The 18,717-nt window shown below is 35.6% G+C and overlaps 1 protein-coding gene across 1 annotated transcript in view; it reads left to right on the forward strand.

Annotated features, from left to right (window-relative positions):
• The first annotated feature begins 8,026 nt into the window (after positions 1-8,026).
• Positions 8,027-18,717, forward strand: part of LOC114474993 (protocadherin-16-like) — a 122,319-nt gene continuing 111,628 nt past the window's right edge. Inside the window, exon 1 of the mRNA XM_028465640.1 lies at positions 8,027-8,314. The gene's annotated coding sequence lies outside the window, so the exon portion shown is untranslated. The remainder of the gene's footprint in view (positions 8,315-18,717) is intronic.

Here is an 18,717-nt window from a genome sequence, read left to right on the forward strand (position 1 = left end):
TCGTGCACGTCTGTGCACTTCAACTGTTATGCTGGAATAAATCAAAAAGGTGTGCATGAACAACTGGTGACACAGCTTTGGTGAAACACACCTTTAGAAAAAACAGGTTTGTGTCACTATCTTTTTTTTTTGTACAATATGGTCATTACTTGGTCATTATGGTCAATCTTGAACTGAATTGTTTTCATTGTATTGTTTGTTCCTTAGATTTCATTCATACATTTAATAAAAGCTCTGTTTGTTGTGCTCCTTATTAATGAATGAATTGAATTGAATAAATGGTGTGATGTGAGATACAGTGCAACTTGTTTCTACAAGTGTAAAAAGTACAGTTCAAAGATACACTTCAAAAGTGTTTTTCTAAAATGGATAAATGTTGTATAGTAATGTTATATAACGTCTTCCTCAACTCATTTTTTGGCCAGTTTGAGATTTTATGCCTAACTCGTGTATTTTTATACTTTCTAACTTAAACTACCCAATTCTTTTTGAACTTCCTGAAGCATTGAACCCACAAACGTCACTTGTGCCTAAGTCCGTGACGTGGTAGGTATATTTCATTTCTGATAGAGTGAAATTCCCTGTGATTTAGGGAACATTTCTCACCCTCTCACAATGAGTGACAGGTTTTTTTTTGTGCCATGTAAAAAAAGTCCAACTCAGAACTCAATACTTTAGCCTATATCTGATCTGACCATCATTTAATGACTTTTTTTTAATCTTTTTTCTATGCGTTTTTCTCCAAATACCAAAAATGACACTTTTGTTATGAGGTTGACAATAATGTTTCAAATAACTTTTTCCATATACAGTATGTAATTAACACCTCAATGCTCAAAGAATAAAAGTATACACTCCTGCTAAAACCCAAGACAATACTAAAGCTAAACCAATTGTCAGGATATGGAAATTGGACCCATGCTTCTGTTTAATGCTCTGCTGCAATAAAAGTCCTATTAAAGCTCACTCCCACCACTGAGCCTTATATAAACGTGGAGCTCCAGTGGTTTACAGGAATCTTATATTGAGGCAACACGCAATGACTCAGAATACTAACTAAATAAACTATTGTGTAGGAATTATGAACTCATGGAAATCGTTCCAAAGTTGAACAAAACCAAAAGACTTTAAATCGTTTTGTAACATGTATAAAAGTTAAAATGAGACTTGCTTAACATCTTACGGAGCCCCTGAAGTTACACAACACACAACTTTTTTTTATAAATATGTTTCATCAAAAATGTTTACATGGTCATTGAAAAGTTTTCGGCAAAACACGCACTCATTGATTAAACAATATGTTTCATAAAACACACAAAAGGCCAAAAAACAGACAATGAAATACAGTAAACAACAAAAAACAACAGAAAAATATATAACATAATACAAAGAACACACTAAATGACAACACAATTTCCCAAAAACCTAATGTTTTACATAAAACTGTGCTCATAAGAAGTATGAAATGAGTAAATATGGTCATACTTATCTAATAAAGACAATATTCATGTCACAAAATCACTTGAAATTACATAAAAATGCACAAAATGTCAACAAAGGTACACAAAGTAACAACAAAAACACACAAAAAGATTCCAAAAGTAAGCAAAATGACTCATAAAACACAAAATGCCAAAAAAAATGACAGTAAAATACAGAAAACAGCGACAAAAATACAGAAAATAACAGAAAAATACGCAAAATAACACAAAGAACACACTAAATGACAATAAAAACTTGAACCCTTTCATAAAACTGTGTACGTAAGTATTAAATGAGCAAATATGGCAATAATTATCTAATAAAAGAAAATATTCATTCAACTTTAGGGGCTCCGTGACATCTTCATCACTTCATCATGTACAGTAGGTTGACCCCATGTGTCGTGAGGTTATGTCCTGATTTTAGCTTATGATTAAATTCGCTTAAGCTTTAAAAAAAAAAAAAGCAAACATCTGAAGCTTTTATATGGTCACCCGAGGCAACCTTTCAAATTCTAACAATATAAAAACAATGTGAGTGTGGCTAACAAAACGCAGCCATCCCTGATCATTTGCTAATGTTTGTACACAAAAAGAAAAAGTGAATCAAAGAACTTCTTCGCCACACAAAGAATTTCACGGTAGAAAAGCAGCATTGATATTTCATCTGGCTCAGAGTTTGATAACTCCATTGAATGTTTGTAGTTTAGCACATAATGAATTTCAGGATCGTGCATCCAAAGCGTAACTAATGTCATTTTATTGCTTTCTTTTGCACGAGGTTTAATACGGCTTTGTTTCAGTTGATAGATGTTAATCCCTAACAGCAAATTCCCACACTTGGTTTAAATCCTAATTAGCTCTATCAGTAGATTATTACTTTATTATATACTTTTAAAATAGCAAAGTACTTTAAGTTCTCAAAATCTATTGGAAATAACAAAATAATTCCTGGTAGAATGGTAGAACGTGTCTAACCAGGCAGTCCACAACATGATCGTGCAAAGAAATGAAAAAGAAAAGATTGTGGGTTGAATTATTGTTGAATGATTTAGGATTTTACTCCACACGGCCAAGGGTGAGCTCACGACCAAATCTATAGTTTTGTAATGAAAAGCCCAAGTCAAACACACAACAGCTGCTCTTCTGATGTTTCCCAGCTATTTAGCAACAGTACAATACTTAATCTAGTCATTGCTGTTTGCAAACCAACAAAATGAAAAACACTCGTTTGACAGTTTAATTTCCAGCCGCAGCAACTTTCCTCATCTTTAATAATTCATCAAAGCCACAGTAAGCTGACATTCCAAGCTAAGCTTTTCTCTTGTGTACGCTAACTGGGTCTTTGACCGTATCTTGCCTTAATAATATATAATGCAGCACGTAGACTTTATTTCCAAGATGTATTAGGACACATTTTCATAAGCAAGGGAATTTTGCAATCGATTAAATCTCAATGAGCTGAGGAGTTTTGCTTCACAAGCAGCTGTTAGTGACTTTGCTGCTCAATGTACGGAACAACATGTTGATGATTGACAGCACATACTGTATGTCTAATTAAAGTCATCTTTTCACCTCATTCATTCGTTTGTTTATTAGGAGGATTACGTCAAAGGTACTATACGGATGTTGTGCCGGTTTTGATGAATGAGACGGAGTCAAACTTTAGGGTTGCGGGTCAGATGTGGTCAAAGGGTGGTGGAGAACAGACCGGTGTCACGTACTGAGTTTACCTTCGTACTGAGATTATAACCCTAACCCTAACCCAGTCTAATAAACAAATAAAACACGTGTCCGTTCACGCTGAAAACAAAAATAAACAAAAATGAATTTTCTGGTAGTGCGCATGTGCGTGCATAAGCATATACAACCTCAGTACGATGCAAACTCAGTCCATGACACCGGTTTGGGATTCGGAGGTAAACACGCTTTCAGTGTGTGTATTATCAATACTAATATATTATGATGATATTGTTATCAAAGAAAAATAATAAAGTTGAAATTAGAAAAAAAAAAGTCATATAAATAAATGAATAAATACAAAACAAATAATTAATCTGCCTGTGTTATATACAAGTTTTATGACATTTACCACAAAAGGAGCTTCTTTGAATAAGTCTCCTTTAAACAGGCATTTAAACTTTAAAAACAAGTCATTGGACACACGTACCATTTTATTGACAGACTTGTGAAATGACTGAGAATATTTTTTGTTATCTTGGAAATAAATTTTACATTTTTCCACGTACCCCCTGCAATGTGCTCACGTACCCTTAGGGGTACACGTACCTCTGGTTGGGAAACACTGCCTTAGACCATGGAAAACTCCATAAAATGTTGAAGTTGATCTGGATCAATTTACTGATTCTGGGTCAGTTTGAATAATCGAAAAATCCCTATCTCGCATTATTTGAGAAAATTCCAAAATTCATATCCCAGGTTTGTATGAAATATGACTCAGGTATGTTGCATTGGTTCCTAAATCGCCCCACTTAGTTTCATTTAGTTGCCGACTGTGACTGACACAAACTCGTCAAAGACGACCTGAATTGTTTCATCAGAGATGATTGAATATAGAAAAACTACCTGCATAGTTTTGTCTTATTTTAATACAAAAAACAAAAAGTTAATGCAAAAAACAAAACACAAACATGTTGGAGTCATGTTGGGATCTTTCGAGGTCGCATCGTCGTATGATGTCATCAATCCACAACACTGTGGCAGTTCAAGATGGTGGCCCTTACACTCCTAAACTGTAAATAATGCTCATCTTTACCAGACAATATGATGCATAACAAGGCCTTTTCTGAAGCACTAATCTTGTAATAAGGACATTTTGAAGTTTTTAAGCCACTGACCACATCACAGTAGTGCTTGCATGAAAAGTATTATGCTTGGTATTCTTGTGTGGGCTTGGTTTGTTAATTTAGTATATTTGTATTTTTTCTCAGCTTGTTTTCATGATTTAACACATAAATACAATCTAGAAACATCACTTCTTGGAATATGGATTTGCCGTTTTTTAATCATTTTCTTATAAAATCCCATATTTTGCTTCATGATGGAAGCCGAGTTTGTCTTTAGGTGAAATTTTATATGCGGCATTAAAACGTAAACAGGTGAAGCAGAAAAGTGTCCCCCAAAGGCAGCAGCAATACTCCAGGCTATGCAGAGATTGATGATGGGTGTCTATGGGAGCATGTCGCCATGAATTCTTGCCTACACTGCATTGCTGTCACAGCCGTAATGAGACGCTGCCACTGCTGGAGCTCATTGCACAGGGTGATGGAGCAGTTCAGAGTCACAGCAGGGACACATTACACATACACCCTGGCTGGGAGAAAAACAACACATTAGCGGGAAAAACTGGGAGAAAAGGAAAAGCACAAAAAGTTTTCGAGTCACTGAGTATTTTGACTATGACCTGGATGAGTGAGAGTCTTCACAGACATATTTTTTTTATTATTTTTTTTTCATCATATTTTAGGACAGATGGTATGTATATAAAAGTAAAAATATCAATCAAACCTTTATTTGTTTACAATAGATTCTCACCTTATTTTGGGAGTTTGTTACTTCCTGATAGTGGGCACAGCTTCCTGTATAATGGAACCCAACCATCTTGTTCTATTCATGTAAGACAATAATGGGCAACTTTGAACACAGTGGGGGCCAAATTATCAGCATTTATGTCAGCATTTAGAATAATGAACAATCTAAGCATTAGTACAGGAAAGAACAAAGTTTTTGCTTGTTTTTGTATATTTTTCAGTCACTTTACTTCATTTCTGTTTTGTGTATTTTTGCTGTTATTTCACGTGTTTTTAGGGTCATTTTGTATGTTTTTCTTGCTGTTTTTCCCCACATTTTTGTAGTGGTTTGTTGGTTTTTGTTGTCATGTTTTGTGTATTTTGAATTTGTGAAAATGCATCCATCTTTGGTGTGTGTTTGGAGTCATTTTTTTTGTGTTTTTGTCGCTGTTTTGCACATTTCTGTTGTGGTTTTGTCTGTTTTTGGTGTTATTTTGAGTATATTTGAAATTTTTAATAATCTATCTGTTTTTTTTATTTTTTTTTTTTACTGTTTTGCACATTTTTGTTGAGATTTGTGTCTCATTTTGTGTATATTTTAAATTTTTTAAAAATGTGTTTGCTATTTGGTGTTTTTGTTGCTGTTTTGCACATTTTTGTTGCTGTTTGTTTATTTTTTGTTGTCATTTTGTGTATATTTGGAATTTATTTTTGATACTGTTAATAATTTTTCTGTTTCTTTTTTGTTGTTGTTGCGATTTCGTGTGTGTTTTTAAAAAAAAATGATGTGTCATTTTGGATTTTTTTGGAGTCACTTTGTGCATATGTTTTAGGGGCCACACAGCAGACCCTCTTATAAAGACAGCTGTGTTTAAGCCATTTTCCCCTTTTTATTATTAATGCAGTGTGACACGAATCTAATAACTAACAAGATGAAACGCTTCATTTTGGTTCAGCTCCAAAAGATAAAAGTGTAAATCCTCTCGGGATCTGACAGATATCGCCCGGATGCTGCTTTAAAGACTCAAAGGATGTGAGGGTGGAAAAGTTAGGGACATTCTCTCTGAGATGAAAACACCTCCAGGAGGTTTTTCTGATTTACAACCTTTGAGGTAAAAGCCTTCCTGTGCACAGTGGTGAGTGACCTTATTTCATCCCATTTTTACTTACTTAAAAGGTACAATGCACATTAAGGAAGATCTGTCTGAAATAACACAAATGTAATATACATGTTTGATAATATTTATGGCATTATTTAATATTAATGATCTTGTCATTTAAGGATTTTGTGCATGGAACACCTTAGGACTTAGGACTGGACTTTTAATCTTGACATTAAATTTCAACTTTATTCTCAAAATTTCAACTTTAATCTCAACATTTGGACTTTTTTTCTTGATTTTCCCAAAATTATTTTCTCCATCAAAATTGGTCCTAATCCGATCTCCTGCTAAAACCTCTGTGAGACTTTGAGATGACATCCCAGATAGCAAAATATGAGCGAATCAACGCTGAAATATGGTTAGGCAGAAATATTTAATCCATGTTGAAGCCTGACATTTATAGTCGGTGACTTACATGTTGAATCAACGTTAGGTGTTCAACCATAACTGATACTATATGAATGTTGATTCAACCATCATCTAAATTTGGATTTACATGCACATTTTAGTTCATTTTATATTGAATCAGTGTTAGGAATCAATATTGATTCAACCATCATCTAAATGGTAGTCTATACATTTGGGTTGATTTTACATTGAATCAAAGTTAAGGAGTCAATATTGACTCATATACATTTAAAATATTCAACTTTTCTAAATCCATTTACTATGTAAAGCCCATTAGAAAAGTTTGACTTTTCACCAATGAGTTTCTGCTGATAGGTCAACATCATAACATACCATTACAAGTTTCTTCATTTAGTTCTGGTGTTAAACACACAATGCTGGCAGACGATGGGTATTCCACACAATTAATTTGACTTCGGTGAACTGTGCTCTCTCTGAACAATGTAAACATGAAATAATAACAATCAACTAAAAATATAAACAGTATTTAAGGACTAATATATATCAAATTTGGTATGATGTTGCAAAAATAAAAATTAGGAACTCTGCTGTAATGTAATTTAATGTTTAGCCAAATTCTTTATCCACAAAAAGAGTATTAAAATCACCCCCCAAATATATTTGTTTTATACATGATTGTTTACCATCATATGGATTAATATTGTTTAATCTTGAGTGAATTTGAACAAAGTTGCTTTAAGTTGCTGTTCTCGTGGCAAGTTCTTAATTTTGGTGTTTTGTTGTAAATTGTAAAATGCCATATTTGTTTATCCTTGGGCGGATTTGTCATAAATAAATACATAAATAAACAAATTAAAATAAAATTACATGAAATGAATGAAATAAACAAATAAATTAAATAACATAAAATAAATAAAATAAGAACCTTTGCGAGACTTATATTTTGTTGTTATTCAATAAAATAAAATAAATAAATAAATAAATAAATAAATAAATAAATAAATAATTTCCTAATTTTGGTGTTTTGTTGTAAATTGTAAAATGCCATATTTGTTTATTCTTGTGCGGATTTGTCATAAATAAATACATAAATAAACAAATTAAAATAAAATTACATGAAATTAATGAAATAAACAAATAAATTAAATAACATAAAATAAATAAAATAAAAACCTTTGCGAGACTTATATTTTGTTGTTATTCAATAAAATAAAATAAATAAATAAATAAATAAATAAATAAATAAATAAATAAATAAATAAATAAATAAATAAATTGGTGGACGGTGATATCCTGTGCAGCTGCTCACTTCCGTTTGAGACAGGATGGTGGCGCCAAAGTTCAGCACGAGCAGCGTGTGCTCCTCGTGAGCAGCAGCAGTAGTGATGATGGACGCTGCCTCCGTCACGTGTTCAGTGCATTTTAGATTTTGCAGAGCGACGTCCAAAGCTCGGCCCCCACACCGCCTGCTTTCACTGAGAAGCAGCAGCAGCAGCAGCAGCAGCAGCAGCAGTAGTAGTGTGCGGACAAACAGAGGATACAGACCAACTCACAGAGGAAGAGTTTACTGCGTGGAACTTTATCCTTTTCCTTACTTTGACTCTTTCTCTTTCTTTGTTTTTTTGGACGAGGAGGACATTGAGAAGAAGTTGTGGAGATCTCCAGGGAGCACACACTGTCTCTCCCTGGGATGGATGCTTCTCTAATTCACTACTTTGTCTTCAGTGAGGAGAGTCTGTGAAGATTCAAACACACCTGAGCATTTATGAATGTAAGTATTATTACTTATTATCACTGAACTAACCTCTTCTCCTCCTCCAGTGTCAGTCAAACACTATCATTTCAACTTGCATCACATTCCCACTTTTATAGCCTCATTTCAAAGGTAACAAACCCATGGTCCGGGGCCCAAATCTGGCCCTTTGGAGCATCCATTTTGGTCCACAGGAGAAAGTACAAAATGACAGAGAAAACATGAATCGTTGTGTGAACAAAACTCAGCAATATACCATATACTCAGCTTATGTCACATGATTACAGTTATTTTTAAACAGTTGATAAAACAAAACAAAACATTTTTTTTTTTTTTTTCAAAATCCTTACATTTTCCTCAAATGACGACACATTTCCCTTAATTAAATATAAGTTGGTCACAAAATCTAGGAAATTTAAAGTGAATATCCTGTTGGGATTGATATCTGTCACTTATTGCTTAGATGTGGTCGGTTTCTTACATATTTTGTATTTTATGTATACATAGATGTGCAAACTATGGTAAAATAATGTTGAAATTACACATAAAAATCTGTGGCCCACTTGAGATCAAACTGCTCCATCTATTTGGCCCCTGAACTTAAATGAGTGTGACAACCCTGCCTTATTATTAAAAATAATTAGATTTCTCATCTCTTTGCAGCCCTGTTGTGTTAGTGTGTCAAATGCATTGTGTTTTATTGCTAAACATCACACAGAAAGTGTATTTTTTTGATGTAATCTTGGACAGGAAAGCTTTGCTACGGCCCACTTTGATGTCCAGCCAAATAGTGTAAGTGCCTGTTAAATCTCACCTTATTAAAGCTCCCTGGAGACCCGGGCATTCCTGTTTTAATAGTTCAACCTGAGCAGCTCTGCATGTTAACAGCAGCCTTGTTTCACTCCCACTGAGCACAAAGCTACATACACACACACACCTTATGATCACACACACACACGCAGTACACAATGATCAGTGACATTGTGAAGCTTTGATTCATTCATTAACGACTGAATTCACAGCTGGGTGTGACGATGGTTTGATCCAAGCATGTCCTCGATGAAAGGACACATAAACTCACGCTTGAGCCAAAGTAGTTTGACTTTAAGATGCTTGACTTGAATCAAAGATTACTGCACACGGGTCTTTCCTATTCGATGCGGTGTATATAACAGTTTTTATGGATGGAGATCATAAGGACTGCAGCTCTCGAGCATTTATGAAATCGAGTATTCTAATGAAATTCTAGCAATTAATCGAGTAATCAGAGGAAACGTTAGTTAAAGAGCAATTATACATATATATGAGAAAATAACACATTAGACTTTATAATGGATGAACAATTGGTTTCCTTTTTTAGAAAATCAACATTTTTATTTTTAGATGCACATTGTGCAGCTCAGGAAATGAATGTGATTAGAAGAAAATAAATAAATAAATAAATAAAACAAATGTAAAATAACTTTCAACTTAGTTAAAGGCACACTGTGTAACTTTTGACCACTAGGGGCGCTAGACCTTTAACTTTCACGTCAAGAGCCCCTAGTGGCCACTGCAGCACTGTCGCAAAAATCAACAAACGGTCAGTCGGGCTTTCGGTTGTGTATACAGACAGTAGCTGACCTGTAACTTCGGGATAAGGATTGGTTCTAAGGGTTGGGTCGGTCGGGCTGGGGTGCGAAGCCGCTGCCCTTCTCTCCCCGCCGCTCGGCCCTCCTCGGCTCAGGGCAGTGTCCGGCGCCGGGCAGATTGACGAAAGGGGCCAGGTCTCGGTGGCGTCTTTTTAGCCTCCTCAGAAGCAGTTTTAAAGTTTTTGCTTACTTCGGCCATGACCAGGGGTCGAACAGGTGGAAAAATACTAGCAAAAGCCTCAGCCCAATGAGTATATCCAAGCCTGTGGTCACGTGACTGCCGTAAAGTGATGCGTTCTCCAGGCATTCTCCAGGTCACGTGACTTGGCCAAAGATGATCCGTCTCTCCAAACTTACATGGGCGGTATTTCAAGAGGTCAAAAAATTATAAGATAAATATTCTTGATAATGTTTTTTAGCTAAAATGATGATACCTGCTGTGTTGGAGCACATTAGGCACTTGTGCTTCTTGATATTTTATTCATGAAAACTGCCCAGTTAGCTTTATTGTGTTTTTACTTTTTCATCTTCTTCATCCTACAGCGCTGTGTTTTTACAGATTAAAAAAACCCTGTATGACTAAGGTGCAGTTTTAGGGGCTTAATTACCTAGCCATGCATCAAGTAGTGGCCCTCTGGAGGGCTAACGTTATGTTAGCAAGGTAGATTCATGTTAATCTCATTCATTTGCGCTGCTTTTGACGGAGATCCTGCAGCGTTGAAGTCGTACTGTTGTGTTATGGGTTACAGTGAACACACGTAAAGGTGTTTGCCTCGATGTCCAGCTTAACGTGCATTTAAACTTTTTCCGTGTTTTCTTAGTGCTTCACTTTCCTCATCTTCTGTCCGCTCCATCCTTCTTCCTTTGCGTGCGTGACCTCTTCTTTTTCTTGAAAACAGTTGGCGGTTGGCATACAATAAAATGATGCACTTCTGCCACTTGCTGGTAAGGAGTGTTGACCAGAATGCATCTGTGACATCAGCTGTGAAACATTAAACCCAGTCCAGGTGAAATGCCATGCTTTGAGTTGTAAAAGAGAAATTAATTGATTCCTCAATTTAACCTAACTTAATCTAATGGAACCTAATTTACCTTAATCTATCTTAACCTAATTTAACTTCCATCCATCCACTTTCTGATCTGCTTGCTCCTTTTTTTGTCAGGGTCACTTAACTTAATCTATACTTAAAATATGTACTGGTAAACAGTTTAAATTCCTGCTGGAAAGTTTGTTTTCATCTCCACTGTAAATGTCTTATTGACATTGATGGTAAGGTTTCACGCATTGCATTGTGGGATGTGGAGTCCCGTAGACAGATGCGTAGAAGTGTTTTGACTTCATTCTTACCGTGATGGCCACAGTGAATTGGAACCAGCGCCCTTTTGGCAACAACACATTCTTCTCATCTACAAGACGTGGGATTACCTCAGTTTGGTTATAACTCTCAACCAATTCTCTTTTTCACTGATTCTATCTTAAATCAGTTCACATTGCACCTTGGGTTGAATAGAAATATTCCTCATAAAAAAACTTTCTACAAAAAAGCAGCACTAATGAATAAACCCCAAACTCTGGACTTTCATACAAATTCTAACTCTCATGTGCATGTAGTAATCATTGAATTAGTCGGGTCTTTGTTTTGTGCATATGTTATTGATAAATTCAAAGAGTGCCAGACTCCTAGTAAAAAAGTATCATAAAAAAGATTTGTGTTTCCCAGTACCGACACCACCCAGACAGAGTTTCTTTTTTCTTTACTTTTTGCCAGCCTCTCTCAAAAACTGCCCAAGCTGTGGTTCCTCTCATTTCATTGCAGTGTCGTCACGTCACCAGTGAAATGAGTCAACCGTACATCATCCATAGCCTTTACGGGATTTGTGCAAAATCACTGTCATGTCTGGAGTTTGTTTATTTACTTGTGACTTGAGCTTGTGGCTTCAAATAAATCACCTGCACGTACAGTATAGAAGATACTAAACTCTTGTGAGATTTACACTGCAATCATTTTGTCCTATTCTTGGAGTGTGAAGTTTACATTTGGCTCTTTACATTTAAGGTAAACTGATGTTCTTACATCCCTGCTACTGTAACTTAAAGCTGCTGGAAACAATGATTTTTTTATCAAAGACTCAAAAATCTCATGGATAAAAAAAAATGATCTTTTGCTTGGAAAAAGATGCAAAAGTTTGAGATTGCTGCTCAAAGGTTTGTTTAGATCTCAACTCTAAACACAAAAAGTTTTAGCCATTTAATTGTGGGATGCGGAGTCTTGTAGACAAGTGCATAGAAGTGTTTTTACTTCATCCTTACTGTGTATTCTTGTGTTTGCCCCCAAAAACTTTGCCAAAATTACTTCCTAACTTCTGGTGTTTTCACCGACTGAGTTACGGCAAAACAATGTTTATTTTGGGGCTTACACGGTAAGATCTGAATTCATGATGAAATTGAATGTCTCGCAGAGTGAAGCGATTAGATGGGAAATACCGGGAACAAACTAGATGAAAAATAGAGTCAAGCCAATCACCTCCTTGTCTGGTGAAGAAACACAAGGGCTGTGTTCGAAATTTCATACGAACGTACTACTTACACTAAGTCTGGCATCAAAGTTAGTGTGTAGTGCGTTCACATTAGATAGTATGAAAAGATTAAGTACGCGAGAAATACCCGGATGTATACTACAACGGGACATTTTTTGAGTATGCACGGTGGGCACACTAGTCCTAATCAACCGCCCCATGATGCATTGCGAGCGGAATGTAAAATTGTCCAAAATAAAAACATCTCTACTTTTCTTCCATTAGTTTTTTTAATGCTTTTCTAAATAGGGCTCTTGTTTTAACATTAACCAGAATATTTGCCAGTTGTACATTTATAATGGCAGGTTTCTGAAAATCTCTGAAATGTTGCCATGAAATGTGTTTCCATGAGTTTTATGGATCAAATGACCACATGTTGATATTCTACTTGGTCACTTTCTCACTTAAAATGAACTTTCAAAGGTGGAGAATCAACTGAGATGGAGAGGTTTTTGTTGTTATAGGTTTGAAATGCATCTTGGGAAACTTGGAAGTATACTTCAGTGGTACCAACCATCATTGGTAATCATACATATAGTATTTAGTAGACACAGTATATACTCATTGTAGTGTATAGTACGGACACTGCCATTTTCAACACAGCCAAGAAATAACAGAAAGAATGAAGTAAAAACACTTCTATACATCCATCTACTGAACCACACATCCCACAATGCAATGTCCTCAAACTTGATTGAAAAATTCAATAAACCGAGTGTTTACAGTAGAGATCAATACATCAACTTTTTCCATCTTTTTCTCAAAGCAAAATATTCTTGATTTATTGATCTGAGGCCTGCTTTGTCTTTATCTGATCAAATACTATTGTTTCCAGCAGCTTTAATGCACATATGTTTTCGATGACGCGATCATATGTGAAATGTGAGACGGTGTCGTCTTTAAAGATATCTTAAACAAACAAGTGAACCAACCCATGCTGATTCGACTGTGGGAAAGATATGATCCCTCTGGTCATGGCCTCACTGCGTCGGAAAAAAAAAAGTTGCCATTGTGTTTGTCGTTGCCAGAAGGCAGACGCATAATATGAAACCTGTGATACTTTTTACCTGGTTACATTTCATGCCCAAGGACTGACATTTCAAAGACCGATAGAGGGCACAGAAATGTTGCACATTACAGTCTCGGAAACTCTTTAGTTAGTTCTGTGCTAATGCTAACCCGGTCGTCTTCATGTCCAGCCAATGTGCAGCAGCTCTGTCTGTGTTTCCATTATGGCTCCTTTGAGCCTCAGGCAGACTGGCACACTCTGGGAATCCCATGGGTTTTCTTTTGAGTTGACTGGTATCCTGGTGTGGAATTATAAGCTTATTTAAAAGCCTGTCACCACACATGATTGTCCCTGTGTTTTTTGGTGCCACATTTTCTTTTGATTGTATTAATCTAATGCAGGGGTGTCAAAGTTATTTTAGTTCAGGGGCCAAATATGGACCAGTTTGACCTCAAGTGGGCCATAGATTTGAGGCAGGGAAAAAAATTATAACTTTAACTTTATTGTGCCCAAGTTTTCAATATTAGTTCGACTCACATCAAAAATTCTTGATTTTATTAACAATTTTCTGTGAACTTGTAAGAATTTTGTGGAGTTGTTCTTGAGAATTTGCAAGTTTTGTGGAAAAATTGAGAGTTCTTTCCACAATTTGCAATTAAAAATGACTGCATTCGTGTGATATAAACAAAGGAAAAATTCAAGCTCCTAAAAATATTGTGGAGTTGGTGAATTTGAGATATCTACAACTGGATTATTTGGTCATTTACACAATGATTCATGTTTTCTCTGTCATTTTTTTTTTTTCTCCTGCGCTCCAAATTGGATACTGTAAAGGGCCGGATTTGGTCCCTGGGCCTTGATTTTGACAAGCGATCTAAAGCTGACATTATCTAATCTAATCTTATCTAATTTTATGCGGATCCTAAAACAAATCCCCCCAAAATTGTATTTCAAGAAGTTGGAATGAATATAAAGCCCAACATAATTCACAAAATAACTCCCAAAACACACAAACTGACAGCAAAATGCACAAAATACACAAACAAATTCCAAAAATACACAAAATGATTCATAAAACACAAAATGACAGCAAAGACGGACACCACAGCCACTTAAAAAAACAAAATGATTACAAAAACACATTACAGAATAGCTCCAAAGTATCAACAAGATTACACATAATGACAGGAAAATACAGAAAACAACAAAAATACACAAAGTGACCCTAAAAATGCACAAATTGACAACATAAATGACAGAAAAATACACAAAATTACAACAAGACCACAAAAAATAACCAAAAAACACACACGACTCCTCCAAAAACACAAAATTACTATAAACTGACAAAACAACAAAACCACAGACAAAGACAGTTAATGCTCAGATACAGTAAATCATTATTCTAAATGTTGACATAAATGTTTATCATGTGGCCCTTGGAACTGTTCCAATCACATTTTTTTGGCCCCTGTTGTGATAGTGTTGCCCATTCCTGATCGAAAGTATTACTGCTGAAATATTGGATTCAATTCACATTTTGACATTTCTGAAGAATTCTAAAGGAAATAAAGTTGAGTAAAATAGGTCCAATGGAAAGTATGTAACTTATTTATAAGGCGATTTCTCAAATGTCACATTCGTATTCTCGGTTACGAGAAAAGATAAGTACTTGGCCATTTAATATGACGGTGTGCCAAGTTATGTGTCCTCAGATGGGAGCGTATGACAGAAATTTAGTTTTAGTGTTGCATGAAAGTATCTAATAAAAATGCTGTACTTTTTTGTACGAAGGTTGGCCGTCTTCTGTGCAGTGTAAGATAGGGGAAGGCAGCCACATCTGCTGATATATTATCAGCTGTTGTACTTGCCAAACCAAAGGCTTTCAAGAAAGACATGATAAATCCCAGAAAAGTACAGGCCCAAATGTAAATAAGCTAATGTAATGTTAGCCATTAAAAATCAAGTGTACTTTTCGAAGAACCAGGTCGGCACTTCAGTGGGGAGAAAAACTGCATACGTTTTTACTTTTATTTTCCCTACAATAGCATTTGATCCTGATGACTATAGAGACTCTAATTAACTAATGTATTTTATTTTGGAAGGAGGAAACCAATGCAAGAACATAAAAAAGGTCCGAAGTTTCACCTTTCTCAACTTTTTAAAGCACTTTAAAGAAAAAAAGAATACATACCGATATCAGTCTGATACGATATCAATCGGAATCTTACAGACTTTTATTTTATTACCTCCGCCAAGAGCAAAGAGCGGTAAGGTTATGTTTTACCTTCCATTTATCTGTCAGTCTGTCAGTTTGGTGATGTTCTGGCTCCCAAATATATATATATCTCAAATGTTCTAACTGATGATGTCATCAACAGTGTTGTCAGAATTCGATGCTATGCTAATGCTAAGCTAATGCAGCGTGACGCTATCTGTCAGTTAGCAAGATAACTTGAAAAGTTATGAACGAATTTGGATGAAATTTTCAGGAACATTGATTAAATGGGACAACGAACATGTGAATTTTGGTGATGTTCTGGCTACGAAAATAAATAAAAAAAATGAATATATATATATATATATATATATATATCCCATTCATTTTCCCATCTACACTGTAACTGGTGATGATGTCATAGGTTCTCTCAGAGTCAACAACTCAATGTTTGACAGGTAGTCATGGTAACAGCTCAATGTTAACAGGTAGTTATGGTAATCCTAAGTTTACCATGTGACCGTGACCTGAGCGTGTTAGCTGAGCTTGAGCTGCTTGGTGGAGGTCTGCGCTCTCCTAGTGCTTTTCTAGTTACTTATTTTGTTGTGTTGAATGTTAGAAAAAGCTTGATCATGTGATAATACTCAAACAGAAAACAATAGTCAGCAACAGTAGATATGAGAGCAAAATCATCCATTATTGTTAACCAATGGGTTACATACATGTTAACTTTATACATACAATCATCTACAATTGGATAAAATATATATTTTTTTTAAAAAAAGAGAAGACCCTTACAAATAACCTCAACATATTATGTCATAGATTTTAGATGCAGACTTCTATATTTCAGTATAAATCTTTTTCTTCTATTTTTGGTTAATATTGGACCAATATCAATATCAGTTCTGGACACCATTCGTAATTATCTAGCGTAGCCTAGCTTATGCACTGAAGTTAATAAAATACAGTGAAGTGAAGGTGATGTGAACACAAAAGGGGAAGTGACATTTTTTCAAAAATAAAATTACTAGAACAAAAATTTGCAATCCAGTACCAAATGGTCCAAGGAACGATAATGGTCCACAGCCCGGTGATTGGGGACCCCTGTTCTAAACCATATGTTCTGGTGGTGTTTAACCTTACACAACTATATCTGCCACATTCATCATTCTGTGCATTTTTGCTAAGATCCTCTGCTGTGGCTCAACTAGAAAGTCGTTATAACTTCAGTTGTGTATCGGTCAGAGTTTTTTGGCTTTAAAAAGTTATTCTTTGTGTTTTAGAGAAAACCTTGTGGTAAGTTCATCCCCAGTGCTGCAGTAAAGTAAATCAATGGAAGTTTCAATGCTCCCTGCATGCGCTGTCAATGGACATGCTTTGGTTTTTCTGCCAAAACAGCACTCACAAAAGTTCTTAAAGTATGACTTGTTACAGTGAATGTGCAATGCTTAGCATTTGTGGTCTTGTCATGTGCAATTAAAATAGTCTCTGTTGAAGTACTATGAATTAGAAATTAATACAGCAAATTGACCACATGCTCATTTTTTCATTCCTGAACTGTTAACTGTTGATGAGCTTAACACTGAATCATTCTCATCAATCAGTTAAAACCATGCGAGCTTCGGGGGTTCTCGCTCTGTTGCTACCTTTAAAGTCAAACCAATTTATGACCTACAAGTTAGCATCTTCAGTGTTGCGGGACCCGAATCACAGCCGACTGAAATTAGGGCTGGATGCTTGTGTGCTTATGGCCAATTTCCAGAAGACCTCAATTACAATGGTGCAGAGCCAGAGAAAGGGGTAAGAGCTAGACTGCTTGGAGCCCATCAGTTCTGCCGTACTCGCCTGTCACTCAAACTCCCTGTTACCATCACGGCTGAGACGGATCACCACACTGAGCACAGGAACACATGGGAGACATTTAGCACACACACAAAAAGGAGCATGTTCACACACAGACACGTGAATGTTTTACTCCGAGTATCAGCTCAACCACTGGAGGGAGCTTTATGAAATTCTCATTGAAAACAGTACACACTCATCTTATCAAAACATTTTCTTAAAATTAAAAACATTCCTGATGTAAACCACTTTGGTTATAAATCACATGCTCTTTGACATAATCACGGATAATTCCTTGCATATCTTGACAAAATAATGTTTTATTTTCTGGTGGGTTTTGGTTTATTTTGTTCATCAGCTTATATAATATATATAATATTTCACTTTATCTCTTCATTTCAATTGCAGTTTCAATGCATAGGTATGGGTTTAATCATGCATTTCATTCTTATTTTATTGAAGTATTATCCTGAAAAGATACATAATATTTTCTTTAAGTTACTTTTATGTAAGCAAATTTTGACTTAACAAAAATGTATTTAATTTTTGTCTTGATTTACTTATCAGTAGATTATTTTGCTGAAGCCAATGTTCAGTCTGATGACAGTTGTGTCACCTTTGGGTTCATAGCAGCAAAAACAAACCTGTATCCCACAAAACAAACATTAGGGTGCATTACTGTGTTGTTCTTCCTCACTCATAGTTTGTTTTTGTCTTTTTTTGTTAGTTGAGAAAACATTTTAGAAGAAAGTTATGACAAATTATTACCCAACAAAAATTAACACTGGTGTTTGGGTATTTAACTCAGGACCTCAGCTCTAAGATGTAACCGAGAAGGTACCGCTTTATGTTGGAAACGCACTGGGTCAATGTGATTCTTGTGTAATTTTAATTAGAGCTGAACTGGGATGGCTTCCTGGTTGGAGGTGATATGCTGTGGCCTGTGGTTTTGATGTGTCTTTAGCAACAGAGAGCTTGCTGGTATGTAGAAGGAACAAGGTGTTGAGTTATTAGGTAGACCAAGAAGTGTAAGAAATCTTATGCTCTGGCTCTTTTGTATGTGGTGCGGTTTGGAACAGAGCCAATTAAGCATGTGGGAAACTGTTTAAAGCATATACTTGTTTTTCTTATGCCAGATAAA

The sequence above is a fragment of the Gouania willdenowi genome, chromosome 13 (assembly GCF_900634775.1).
Source record: "Gouania willdenowi chromosome 13, fGouWil2.1, whole genome shotgun sequence".
Classification (NCBI taxonomy): Eukaryota; Metazoa; Chordata; class Actinopteri; order Blenniiformes; family Gobiesocidae; genus Gouania; species Gouania willdenowi.